Genomic DNA, 13,680 nt, shown 5'->3' on the forward strand with positions numbered 1-13,680 from the left:
TCTCATGTGTCCTTGAATTTTCTATGTAGATGAGGATGACCTTGAACTGATAATTCTCCTGCTTCTGCTGCCTGGTACTTCAGTTGCAGGTTTGAGGTTTGTACCACCACGCCCTGCTCCAGGCTAGACTTTTCTTGCAGATCATACAGAGAGAAGAGACAGTCCAATTGCCTAGTCTGGTAACTTCTGTGTTCTCCCAGCAGCCATCCATCTTGCCCTGATTGGGTCCAGCCCAGCAGCTTCCAGGATGACACTGGCATCTGACCAGCTTGCTCAGCACCTTCTCTCCCTCTCCCTGTCTCTGTCTCCAGCAATCTGTCTTCCTGCTTGCTCTTCTGTCAGTGTTCTCTCTCTCCCTCTCCCTATCCCTCTCCCTCTCCCTTCCCAAACCTGGCTCCCTGCACCCCCTCCAAAGTGTCATATATCACAGGCTGGCCTTAAACTCATGATGAGACCAAGGTTGACTTTGAACTCCTGATCCTCCTACTCAAAAAGAAAAAAAAAAAATCACACAACTACAGTCAGGGCCAAACTGATCAAGTCCCCTACTTCTTTTTTTTTTTTTTAAAGATTTATTTATCTATTTATTTATTATAAGTACACTGTAGTTGTCTTCAGACACACCAGAAGAGAAAGCATCAGGGTTGGGGATTTAGCTCAGTGGTAGAGCGCTTGCCTAGCAAGCGCAAGGCCCTGGGTTCAGTCCTCAGCTCAAAAAAAAAAAAAAAAAAAAAAAAAAAAAAAGAAGTAGAACTAGAAAGAGAAATTATGTGGGTCTCAAGGCCACTCCACTGTGCGGCTTCTTCCAAAGCAGTCAGAGAAAGCCTCTTCCTTGAGGTTCACTTGGAGTTCAAGTCTTGTACCTCTTCTCTGTCCCTTTGCTCAGAAAACTTAGTTGTAGACGTCATCCCTCTCCGACCCGAGTTGGTTTATTTCCTTTCCTGTGTTCTTTTCTTTCTTTCTTTTTTCTTTTATCTATTATATATAAGGACACTGTCTTCAGACACACCAGAAGAGGACATCAGATCTCATCACAGATGGTTGTGAGCCACCATGTGGTTGCTGGGAATTGAACTCAGGACCTCTGGAAGAGCAGTCAGTGCTCTTAACCTCTGAGCCATCTCTCCAGCCCCTGTGTTACTTTCTTTTTGCTTTGTTGGGCATGGAACTTAGTCCTTGCTCTTGATAGGCTCAACCACTGAGCCAGCTCTTAGCTGATGGATTCTAAGCAGACACTTTATTGCTGGGCCCTCCACTCTGTTGACTAAGGGATTCTAGACAGGTGTTCTATTGCTGAAATACACCCCCAACTATCCTTGCCATCTAGGGGAATCCCCTCTTATTCTGTCTTTGGTCTTCAGTGTCCCCAAGGGTTCCAGTCCCCTGCTGCCTCTTTTCTTTCCTGCCCAGAGACTATACCAGTTTCCTCACTTACTCCTTCTAAACCCGGCTCCCTTTTCCCATCTCATGGCCATGCCCTATCTACTCTGGGATTCATATTTCCATCTTCTCAGCCCCTGGTCTATGCAGTTTAGGGCTGTTAGAGAAAAAAACTCAGGGTTGGACAGACGACTGCCTCCTTAGAACATGGCCTCCGTGCCCAGATGGCTGTAAAATGGTCAGTCTCTGCAAGCCCTTACCCTTGTCCACTCCAGGAGTTCCCGGAAACCAGACGCCTGGTGTCCAGCCTCCTCCCCTCCTCCTGCCATGACTCAGCAGCTGACGCCAGCTTCTACTTTTCCAGAGAAACAGGTTCCCAGGAGCCTTCCTGCTATCCACTCAGAAGTCTTTCCCACTCACCTGTCCTCTCTCAGGATTCTCCACCCTTTGACCCCCTCAGATGACCCACCTGTCCCCTCTAAGCTACCCCAACCCTCCAACCCTCCAGCCCGATGGGCTCCAGACTCTTCAATTTATTTTCACATCTTTCTTTGTTTGTATTGAGACAGGGTCTCATCGTGTAGCTCTGGCTGTCTTTTTTTTTTTTTTTTCCCCGGAGCTGGGGACCGAACCCAGGGCCTTGCATTTGCTAGGCAAGCGCTCTACCACTGAACTAAATCCCCAACTCCAGCTCTGGCTGTCTTGGAACTAACTATCCAGGCCAGGCTGGCTTCAAGTAAAGGCCTGTGACACGACCACCTAACCTCAATTTTTTATTATTATTTCACGTAAGACCAGGTTTCACTCACTATGTAGCCCAGGCTGGCCTTGAACTCTTGATCCTCTTGACTCAGCAACCCTGAATGGTGGGATTACAAGCCTGGACCATATTAGGTTATCTCTAAATCTTTACCCTTATTTAAAATGTTTTTATTTATTGGTTTTTGTTGTGTTTTCTTGCATTTGTTCCGTGTGTGTGTGTGTATGTGTGTGTGTGTGTGTGTGTGTGTGTGTGTGTGTATATGTGTGTGTGTGTATCTGGCTGAGCTGTGTTACACAGCATAGGTGGAGGTCAGAGGACACTTGAAGAAATTGGTTTTTCTACCGTATGGGTCCCAAGGATTAAATTCACACTGTCATACTTTGCACCCAGAACATTCACCAGCCGAGCCATCTTGCCAGCACCGTGGAGGTTGAGGCAAGAGGATCACAAGATCGAGGCCAGCCTGAGTGACAGAACTAGCCCAAGACCAGCCTGGGCTGCATGTAGAGACCCTAGAACAGAACCAAATCCAAATAAACAAACTACACAAAAAGTGGCTGCTGGTTCATGCAGACTCAAGACTCAAATCTCAAGACTCGGGAGGCTGAGGCAGGAGGATCAGCAGTTTAAGGTTATTCTTGCCTCCAAAGTAAGTTCAAAGCTAACCTGGGATGCATGAACCCCTGTTTTAAAGGAAGTGCAGGGAACGGTTGTAGAGACAGCTCAGCGGTTAAGAGCACTGACTGCTCTTCCAGAGGTCCTGAGTTCAATTCCCAACACCCACATGGCAACTCACGGTCTGTAGCTCCAAGTCCTGACACCCTCACATAGAGGTACAGGCAGCCAAAAAAAAAAATCAATACACATAAAACGAAAGAAAGGGCTGGAGAGATGGCTCAGTGGTTAAGAGCACCAACTGAGTTCAATTCCCAGCAACCACATGGTGACTCACAACCATCTGTAATGGGATCTGATGCCCTCTTCTGGTGTGTCTGAGGACAGAGACTGTGTACTCATATAAAATAAGTAAATCTTTAAAAAAATAAAATAAAACGAAAGAAGGAGAAAGAAGGGGAAGAAGGAGAAGGAGAAGATGCAGAGAGGTGACACATGCCTTTAATCCTACCACTTGGGAGGCAGATCTTATAGTTCCAGGCCAGCCTGGTGGACAGTCAAGGCTACACAAAGAAACCCTGTATCTAAACAATGCAATATAATACAATAAAATACAACACAGTACAATACAATACAACACAATACAATACAACACAATACAACACAACACAATACAATACAACACAATACAATACAACACAATACAACACAACACAACACAACACAACACAATACAACACAAAATTTAGTGCAGGGGCAGGTGAGGTTGCTCAGTAGGTAAAATCCTTACCATGCAAATCTGGTAAATCCTGGGAACCCATCTAAAGATGGCAAGAAAATTGACTCCATAATCTTTTACCCATCCATGAACACAAACACACGCTAACACACCACAATATACATATCACAATGCACACATCATACTATACACATATATTAATACACATATAACAATATACCTGCATATCATAATTCATATACACACATATCACAATATACACATTTCACAACACACACATATCCCAACACACACACACACACACACACACACACACACACACACTATAATAAAGTTTAGGGCCAGCAACATAGGTCAGCTCCTGCCTGGAGCCCCGACAATCTAAGCTTGGTCCCCTTACATGGTGGAAGGAGAGAACCAAGTCCCACAACTCATTCTCTGATTTTCATGCATGTGCACACTCGAAAACCCAAAATAAGTAAAGTAAAAATAAACAAGCGAGATGGAAGCCTGCCCCCACGCTGCCCTTGCTCATTTTTCCTGGCTGAGGAACCCGAAGGCTCAGCCAGTGCCCACCGCAGGCGCACATCTCATGCCTTCCCCTCGTCTAAATAATACATAGTGTTTTAAAGCCGGTGTCATGGCTCCCTTAGTAATGGCACCTGCCTTGAAGCCTGCGACCCTTAACGCCCTTCTGGGATGGGACCTTTTCCTTTTAATCCCGCTCCCCCCCCCCACCCGACCCCTAGATCCCAGGAAATCTCCCGGGAGGCAAGAAAGAGCCAGAAAATCCCCAGGATTCTACGTCGTTCTTCTGATCTGGATGGGACAACTGGCGTTCAAAGGATCGGGGAGAAGGCAAGAAAACAGGGGACGTTGTTTTAGCATTAACCCAAATGGCGCGTTCTGAGCCACTCCGCCTCTGGTGTGTCATTTTCAAACACAAGGGCTGAGATCAGAGACTCAAGCACTTCCGTTTGAGGCTAATCAGGCCTTTTCTGGCGATAATCAAGTGTAGAAGCCTAGCCCTCTAATCCATATGCGATAACATTGGTGGTGGGGCCTTTAAGGAGAGGATTAGGAGTGGATGATGTTATGATGCCGGCTTTAGGAGGAGAAGCCAGAATGGTGGCTCACACCTGGAATCCCAGCACTCGGGGGACAGTCGGAACCAGCCTAGGCTATGTGGAACCAGACCCTGTCTCAAAACAAAAACCACAATAAAGGGAACAGGGGCAGAGGAGGATGGGGAAGAGGAGAAAGAGGAGATGGAGATCCAAGAGAGCTTATGTATCTAGTCTGAGCAATTGAGACTCCATTAAAATGCAGGGAGGTGGCCCTCATCAGATCCCAAGCTGCCACGCTCTTAGGCTTCCCAGCCTCAGTAATCATAAGGCAAATAAACTTGTTTTCTTCTTCCAGTGCTGAGGACTGAACCCAGTGCACAGGCTTGGCGAGCATGCTACCACTAAACTGTATCCCAGCTCCTAAAAAAGAAATTATTTTTGAGTCAAAGCCTTATTATAAATCTCTGACAGGGGGTTGGGGATTTAGCTCAGTGGTAGAGCGCTTGCCTAGCGATCGCAAGGCCCTGGGTTCGGTCCCCAGCTCCGAAAAAAAAAAAAAAAAAAAAAAAAGAAAGAAATCTCTGACATCTCTGACAGGCCTGGGACTCACAGAGATCTGCCTGCCTCTGCCTTCCCAAATGCTGGGATGAAAGGTCTATGCCACCATACCTGGCTTTAAATTTTTTTCTCTTTAAAATTTTTATTGTTAATTTTTAATTATGTGCACATGTTGTGTGGGTCTGTGCATCTGTGCTCAGGTGCCGTGGAGGCCAGAGGAGTTGGCTCTCCTGGAGCAGGAGTTCTAGGTGCTCCTGAGCCACCTGACGTGAGTGCCAGACAGTTTCTTGGAACTCCTCCTCTGGAAGAGTAGTGTGTGCTCTTAACCACTGAGCCATCTCTCCAGCCCCAGGAAAATAGCATGTGTGCTGTGTGCAGGTGCTATGGGGTATGTATGGGGGTTAGATGACAACTTGTGGGAGTTGGTTTTCTTCTTCTGAGTTCCAGGGATGGAGCCCAGGCCATCAGGCTTGTGGACAAAGGTCTTTACCTGCGGCATCTCATCCTTTTAGACTTTCTTCATTTGCTTTGTGAGATGGGGTCTCTCTCTGTAGCCCAGGCTAGCACTTCTCTTGCTTCAGTCTCCACAGTGCTAGAACTACACACACACACACACACACACACACACACACACACACACACATATACACACACACATACACACACATACACACACATTCACACACACATATATTCACACACACATTCACATTCACATACACACACATTCACACACACATACACACACAAACACACATTCACACACAAACACACATTCACACACACACATTCACACACACACAAACACACATTCACCTACACACACACATACACACACACACACACCATAACTATACCTGGCTGTATATATAGAGGAGTGTATGGGAGTCACCAGCTTAGTTCCCAGGACCTGGCTGTTTCTCCATTCCCATTTTTCAGCGCTTACTGTGGACAGAGTGGCCTGGCCAGCTGTGGTGCATATACTTGGCTGAGGCAGGAGAAATTCAAGGTTACTCAACTACATAGAAAGTTTGAGGTTAGCCTATGCCACATCAGATCCCTTTTAAGGTAAGGGGGCCAGGGCAAGAATTTTTGCTTCCCTCTTGTCCAGTTCTTTAGTGTGGACACAAAAAGGCTTCACATAGGGCTGAGAGCCAGCTCATTAGTAGACCGCCTGCCTAGAATCCCCCAGTGAGGGGCTGGGGGCGTGGCTCAGTGGCAGAGCCCCTGCCTAGAATCCCCCAGTGAGGGGCTGGGGGTGTGGCTCAGTGGTAGAGCCCCTGCCTAGAATCCCCCAGTGAGGGGCTGGGGGCATGGCTCAGTGGTAGAGCCCCTGCCTAGAATCCCCCAGTGAGGGGCTGGGGGCGTGGCTCAGTGGTAGAGCCCCTGCCTAGAATCCCCCAGTGAGGGGCTGGGGGTGTGGCTCAGTGGTAGAGCCCTTGCCTAGAATCCCCCAGTGAGGGGCTGGGGGCGTGGCTCAGTGGTAGAGCACCTGACTAGAATCCCCCAGTTAGAGGCTGGGGGCATAGTTCATTAGTAGAGCACCTGCCTAGAATTCCTCAGTGAGGACTGGAGCGTGTGACTCAGTATCCACACACTTTCCCAGCATGATGACTGAGGCCATGGGCTCTATTCTAAGCTCTACCAAAAAATAAAAAATAAAAATAAAAAAATCCCAGTATTTGGGATACAGAGGCTCGTGGATCTCTGAATTTGAGCCAGACTGTTCTGTAGTGTCAGTTCCAGGACAGCCAAGACTATAAAGAAAAACCCTGGCTCAAGGGAAAAAATAGGAGGAAGAGAAGGCTGAGGGGGGTGGGAGGGAGGAGGAAGAGGAAGAGGAAGAGGAAGGATTCACACATTCCTGGTTTCCTTGTGAAGAAGGGTTGTCCTTTGTCTTGTAACACCAGATCACCATGAATACCCACTACACACAATGGTATGGCTGTTTGAAGGCTCTTTCCACCAAGCAAGACCCCCCCAAATGGCAAATCGCCCGTAGCTGAAAGTCTACCAGCTGGGACTGCTACACTGCATAAGGGATTTCCATTCTGGATGAACAAGTCCCTCTTGCTGTTCCGTTCAGCCCACAAGCGCCCCACTCCCAACATGACAGAGAAGATACCTGCCTGGGTCAGAGAATTTTAGCCAAGGAAACAGACTCTGAGCTCCTGAGTCATGTTGACTCACAGAAGGCTCAGGCTTGAATAGGTGCCTTTTGTCCTTGCCCATCCCCATGTTTAGAGCAAGGAGTTGGTGCTGATGTCCAAGCCTCCCTCCTGCTTCTGGCACAGCCCGGGCGGGCTCCCGTCTGCATGCTGCGTCAGCACCAGTGTTCCTATTACATGACCAAGTGGGATTTGTACTCTCCAAGCATTAGCGTTGGGCTGACTCTGCAGAACAATGGCCAATGCCAGCTCTCTCACCCTTTCCAGGAGATTCTATGACCACTTGGATTCCTTTCCAGGTAACTCAGCCTGGCCGCCTTCCTTTCAGGGACAGCCCCTGCTATGATTTAAATCAGAAACATTCCCCCACGGGCTCGGGCTCATATTTTTTTTTTTTAAGATTTTCTTTTCTTGGGGCTGGGGATTTAGCTCAGTGGTAGAGCGCTTACCTAGGAAGTGCAAGGCCCTGGGTTCGGTCCCCAGCTCCGAAAAAAAGAACCAAAAAAAAAAAAAAAAGATTTTCTTTTCTTTTCTTTTTATGTATATGAGTACACTATTGCTCTCTTTAGACACACAAGAAGAGGGCATCAGATCCCATTACAGAAGACTGTGAACCACCATGTAGTTGCTGGGAATTGAACTCAGGACCTCTGGAAGAGCAGCCAGTGCTCTTAACCACTGAGCCATCCCTCCAGCCCCGGGCTCATATTTTGAACACTTGTTTTCCCCATGTAACAGTGTTATTTTGGGAGGCCGTGGTACTTTTTGATGGGACCTAGCTGAGAGAGTCGTGTCTTTGTCAGAAGGTGGATCATTGAAAGTTATAGCTTGTTTCCTGTTTCTCCTCTCTCCCTCCCTCCCTTCCTCCTTCCCTTTCTTATCTTTGGTGTTGTTTTTTAAAATTGTGCTACCTATGAAGCTCAGGGTATTCTCTAGCTCATAGCCACCCTCAGCAGTCCAAGTACTGGGATTCCAAGTGCATGCCCCCACACCCAGCTCCCCATTGCAGTATTTGTTATGTTTCAGTGTCATGGTTTGTATATGCTTGGCCCTGGGAGAGACACTATTGGAAGTATGCCCCCTGTTGGAGTGGGTGTGGCCTTGTTGGAGTGGGTGTGGCCTTGTTGGAGTAGGTGTGTCCTTGTTGGAGTAGGTGTGTCACATGGGTGTGGGCTTTACGACCCTCATCCTAGCTGCCTGGAAGTCCAGTCTTCTACTAGCAGCTTTTAACTGAAGATGTAGAACTCTCAGCTCTTCCTGCACCGTGCCTGCCTGGATGCTGCCATGTTCCCACCTTGATGATAATGGGCTGAACCTCTGAACCTGTAAGCCAGCCCCAATTAAATGTCTTCCTTTTTAAGACTTCCCTTGGTCGGGTTGGGGATTTAGCTCAGTGGTAGAGCGCTTGCCTAGCAAGGGCAAGGCCCTGGGTTCAGTCCCCAGCTCCGAAAAAAAGGGGAAAAAAAAAAAAAAGACTTGCCTTGGTCATGGTGTCTGTTTACAGCAGTAACCCTAACTAAGATCCTCAGTCGTCTGGACCAGTCTTGAACTATGTAGTGAAGGATGACTTTCACCTTCTCAGCCTTTTTTTTCCTTCTCTGAGTGTTGGGACTGTGGGCATGCATCTCCACATCCAGTCTATGTGAGCCCAGGCTTCTTCCTGCATGATAGGCAAACACTCTACCCTAGCCACATGCCTAATTTATCAATTAAATGTTTGACTTTGGGCTGGAGGGATGGCTCAGTGGTTAAGAGCACCGACTGCTCTTCCAGAGGTCCTGAGTTCAAATCCCAGCAACCACATGGTGGCTCACAACCATCTGTAATGGAATCCGATGCCCTCTTCTGGTGTGTCAGAAGACAGCTACAGTGTACTCATATACAAAATAAATAAATAAATCTTTTTAAAAAATGTTTGACTTTGCTCTGTATATATAGGAATGAACATTGCTTGAATTGGACTAAGATTGACCAATCCTCAGCAGTTAGGAGTCCTCTAAAGACACCAAGCACCCATCTGTCTGCTTGTGTTCAGCAGGCTGCCCTGTTGCTAACACTGTAATTCTCTCTACCATTAGTCTGTGGGAGTTCTAAGTATCAAACCAAATACTCATTTCAGATGCTTTTTGCCACGTTCCATACTGCCGTCTAGGGACTGGACTGACGAGACAGCGAAGTGGGTAAAGAGTTTGCGGCACAAGCATGTAGACATCAGTCCAGATCCCCCGAATCCATAGAACTGTAACCCCAGCCCTTGGGAAGGTGGAAAGAGGAGGACCACTGAAGCTTGACAGTCAGCCTGCCTAGCCAATCAGTGGACTCCTGGTTTAGAAGAGAACTTGCCTCAAAAACTGAAGTGGAACATGCTAAAGGGAGGTACTCAACATCAAACTGGCTTGCTTGCATCTTGAGAGGTAGAGATAGAACATTTAAAGGGGTTTAGGGCCACTGGAGGCTGGCTCCTAACTACATAACAGTACAATGTCTCAAAATCACACACACACACACACACACACACACACACACACACACACACACACAGGGGGAGAGGGGGAGGGGGGAGGTTTTAGTACAGAGTCTTGAAGGAAACCAAAGATCTAGATTGGTGAAGCCCTTGGCCCACACTCAAATAGATCAGGTTGCTAAGAAGTTTCTAGCTCAGGCTACATTGTTCCTCTGCCTCCTGGAAAGAATTGATTTGTTTCTTTGAGACAGTGTATTTTTTTTTTTTTTTTTTGGTTCTTTTTTTCGGAGCTGGGGACCGAACCCAGGGTCCTGAGCTTCCTAGGTAAGCGCTCTACCACTGAGCTAAATCCCCAGCCCCAAGACAGTGTATTTTTTTTTCTCTCTTTTTCCATTTTCTTTGATGCCTACACAGGGTGTTACTTTGTAGCCCTAGTTGACCTGGAACTTGCTATTTAGATGCCGAGGCTGCAGAGCTTGTGAGGTAGATCAGTTGGTAAAAGAGCTTGCTACTAAGCCTGAGGACCTGAGTTCAATTCTCCAGACCCTGGGAAAGAAGGCGAGGACTCGTTTCACAAGTTCTCTCTCTCTCTCTCTCTCTCTCTCTCTCTCTCTCTCTCTCTCTCTCTCACACACACACACACACACACACACACACACACACACACACCAGGGCATAGAGCAGCTGCTTATATTCACTCAGAAGGAAGAGGCAAGACTAGTCTGAGACCAGTTTAGTATTTCTTTTTATTGTTAGTTCGATGGCATACATGCACCACAGGGTGTGGTGTGTGTGTGTGTGTGTGTGTGTGTGTGTGTGTGTGTGTATGTCAGAACAGAGAGAGAGAGAGAGAGAGAGAGAGAGAGAGAGAGAGAGAGATCTTGAGACAAGGTATTGCTATGTAGCCTAGTTGCCTAGCGTGACCTTAAAACCCTTTCAATTCCACTGTCTCTGCCTCTGGAGCTCAGGGACTACAGGCATGAGTCAGCACACCCATTTTGTAATTGGTCTTTTTTTTTTTTTTTAGACAGTGCCTCACATAGCTGGGTGTTGATTCACGATGTAGCCCCACCCTTCCACCTCCACCTCCCCAGTGCTGGGATTACAGGTGTGTGTCTCCATGACGGGTACCTAATTGTTCCCCTAGATGACAGAGCAGACTGCTTGGCCCCCTACACAATGGGCATGGCAGCATGCATAATACAGCCAAGGCACCAGATGGAGAAGCTAGAACGTACATTCTCGAAGACCTTTCTGAAATTCTATTCGGGCAGATGGAAAGATACTCAGGGCTTAGCTGCAAGCCTTGCTGATGGCAAAAGTCCTCTCCTCTTCCATTATTGGTTTAGCTATGTGGCCAACTGCTCTGGACCTTGTGAGCTCCCAGGGAACTCCTGGGATCCTTCTGCTCAAACTTCCATAGCATCTAAGACCACAAATATGAACCATAGCATAGACTGGAAGATTTCCGTGTCTTGAGATTGAAAAGATTATTCTTAGTTTTTGAGACAGGGTCTCACTATATAGCCCTGGCTGACCTAGATTTTGATATATAAGCCAGACTGACCTTGTATTTATAGTGATCTGCCTACCTCTGCCTCCTGAGTGCTGGGATTAAAGGTGTGTCACTCCATTTTCCACCTTTTTTTTAAAATTTAAATTGTTTTTATAATTATTTTTATATTGTGGTGTGTGTGTGTGTGTGTGTGTGTGTGTGTGTGTGTGCGCACGCGTGCGCATGTGTACATCAGCCACAATATGTGACACCCACTGTGGCTTCTGGGGTCATACTTTAGCCCCAAAATTAAATACCTTTTTAATTTTTAGATAGTCTCACCATGTTGCCTTCGTTAACCAGACCACTGTCTGCCTCTACCTTCCCAGTGCTGGAGTTAAAGATGTGCTCTACTGCGCTTGCCTAGAAAGCGCAAGGCCCTGGGTTCGGTCCCCAGCTCCGAAAAAAAAAAGATGTGCTCTACCATACCTGACTAGAATGGACTATCTCTATATTTTATTTTTATTAGTCTGTATGGGGTGTTTTGTCTACACGTGTCTGTCTGAGTACCACAAGTGCACAGTGCCCTCAGGGGCACGAAGAGGGCATCTAATCCCCCAGAACTGGAGTTACAGACCACCATGAGCAGCCACAGAACTTAACCCTGGCACTGCCGAAGAGCAGCCAGTGCTTTTAGCACTGAATCATCTCTCCGGACCCTAGAATGTTCATCTTGTTTTGTTTTTAAAGATAGAGTCTCTTTGTTTCATCCAGGCTGGCTTGGAAGTCACCGTGCAGACCAGATCGGTTTCCTGAGCGCCGAGACCTGCATTATCACACCCCACTATGAGGGATTATCTGAAGAAGCATTCATCTAGGTTGGGAACATGGATCTTTTGGCTTGACTTGTAGGCCCGAATCTACTATTTTAATTCCCAGCACCTATGTAAAGATTACTAGGGGTGGTGATGGTGGTGGTGGTGATGGTAGTGGCAGCTGGGGCAGTGGCAGCAGGGGTGGTGGTGGTGGTGGCAGTGGTGGTGTGTCCTTGTTATTCCAGTGCCTGGGGTTTGATGCCCAGCCAGTTTAGGCTTATCTGTGGGGTCCAGGCCAATGCTGTCTTAAAATGACTTTCCTGAGGGTGATGCTCAAGGTTGTCCTCTGGTCTATACATGTACACCTATACACATAAAACCATAGATATACAGACATGTGCATAAAAATGATTATATATCCAATTCCTTCCTTTTATAGTTTTAAAATCAGAAACCCTGAGAGATAATGTACTTGCCCGAGGTCATCTGGCAAGTTCAATAACAAAGTCAAGATCTTTAACATTTGAGTCCTGCCTCTTCTGCTGATCTAGGACCTATTGTAGAGGCTGCCCATCCTTTGCGTCGGAACCGTGGTGTTTTTCGCCCCTACTGCAAGCTGCCCATGTTAGGGAAGAGATGGTGAAGGCAACCTCAGAAACAGAATGGGTACATTGTTGGTAGATCGTCAAAGACGCTGCTGCCACTGCCACTGTCCCCTTATGCACTGATCTGGGGATGTCTCTAGCCCCCCGCGGGGGCGGGGGAAGGGACCAGCAGTCAGGGGACAGAGCAGTGATGGTTTGTGACTGCAGGCCACTGATTCCCATGGCTGGCCTGTTTGTCTGCCAACTCAGCCGGAGAAGATGCAGTTAGAAGGTCATGTCCTCCAGTGTGGGAGAAGGGTAGATGACGCCCTTGTGTCAGAACAGTCTACATAGCCAAGGCTCCTCCCTCTTTTTCTGAGCACATGCCAAGATAGATCAGGCCTCACCATTGGAGCAGGAGTAGGTGACTCTGCCTGCCACAAGATGCCCAGAAGGACTGCCTGCTTTTATATTTCAAACTCAGCTAGTCAATGCCTGTGTGAAATTCAGTTGCTCTCATAGCCTCACTCTATCTCTGCTTTCTGGTCTGAAAACACAGGGAGAGGGCTTGGGGCAGACCTCAGTGGTGGAGCGCTTACCTAGCATGCATAGGGCTCTGGGTTTAAGCCCCAGCCAGCACTGGGTAAACCAGACCTGGTGGCTCACATCCGCAATCCTTGCACTTGGGAGGTGGAGGGAGGAGGGTCAGGAGTCCAAGGTCCTACGGAGCTACACGACTTTCGTTATTTTACATAGGTTCTCACATTCTGGCCTTTCCTGGTCTGAAACTCAGAGAGATCTTGTTCTGTACACATGCTGACAGTTAAAACGGGAGGTATCACTCACAGTGTTCCTTTTTTTTTTTTTCGGAGCTGGGGACCGAACCCAGGGCCTTGCGCTTGCTAGGCAAGCATTCTACCACTGAGCTAGATCCCCAACCCCTCCTTTTTTTTTTTTTTTTTTAAGTTTTATTTATTTACTAGTGTATGAGTATGTGTGAGTGTGCATTCTTGTGTGTGCTATGTGCATGTG

This window comes from Rattus norvegicus, chromosome 12 (assembly GCF_021556685.1).
Source record: "Rattus norvegicus strain SHRSP/BbbUtx chromosome 12, alternate assembly SHRSP_T2T, whole genome shotgun sequence".
NCBI classification, from domain to species: Eukaryota; Metazoa; Chordata; class Mammalia; order Rodentia; family Muridae; genus Rattus; species Rattus norvegicus.